The sequence below is a fragment of the Papaver somniferum genome, unplaced genomic scaffold (genome assembly GCF_003573695.1).
Source record: "Papaver somniferum cultivar HN1 unplaced genomic scaffold, ASM357369v1 unplaced-scaffold_26188, whole genome shotgun sequence".
Lineage (NCBI taxonomy): Eukaryota > Viridiplantae > Streptophyta > Magnoliopsida > Ranunculales > Papaveraceae > Papaver > Papaver somniferum.
Window position 1 is genome coordinate 329 of NW_020636806.1, and position 672 is coordinate 1,000.

The window sequence follows — 672 nt, forward strand, 5'->3', positions numbered from 1 at the left end:
AGACGCCCTAGGTAGATTTGTTAAAGAGAAACCTAGTTGTTTTAAGCGTCTTGATTACCTCAATTTAGAGAGTCCGATTCGTGAAGATTCCGTTTTTGAACGTCCGTTTGAAGAGAAAATCCCTGATAGTCCAATAGCGCCAGAAATGGCAACTTTGAAAGCCTTGTTGAATCCTACTAGGACTACTCGTCCCTCGTGTATCAAGTTACCTGAAACTGAAGCAAATTATGAACTTAAGCCTGGAACCTTACAGTTGCTCCCAATCTTTTTAGGAAAAGAAAATGAAAACCCCTATTTCCATGTTAGGGACTTTGAGGAAATATGTAGTACCCTGAAAATTAGAAACCTTGATGATGATGCTTTAAAACTCAGGTTATTCCCCTTTTCCTTAAAAGATAAAGCCAAGTCGTGGTTGTATAGTTTGGCTTCCGAATCAATTGAAACCTATGAACAACTTACATCCGCCTTTTTGAACAAGTTTTTCCTTAGGCACAAAACCTCGTCTATTAGGACGCAAATCTGCACGTTTACACAACAGGAGGGAGAATCTTTGTATAGGTATTTGGAAAGGTTCAATGATTTATTAGCCCAATGTCCTCATCATGGTTTAGAAAAGGTTAGGTTAGTTCAGATCCTTTATGAGGGTTTAGATTATCCCACCACAACTACAGT

The 672-nt window shown here is 38.7% G+C and overlaps 1 pseudogene; it reads right to left on the reverse strand.

Moving 5' to 3' along the window:
* Positions 1 to 509: 509 nt before the first annotated feature.
* Positions 510 to 609, reverse strand: LOC113341230 (annotated as a pseudogene).
* Between the last annotated feature and the right edge of the window lie 63 nt (positions 610 to 672).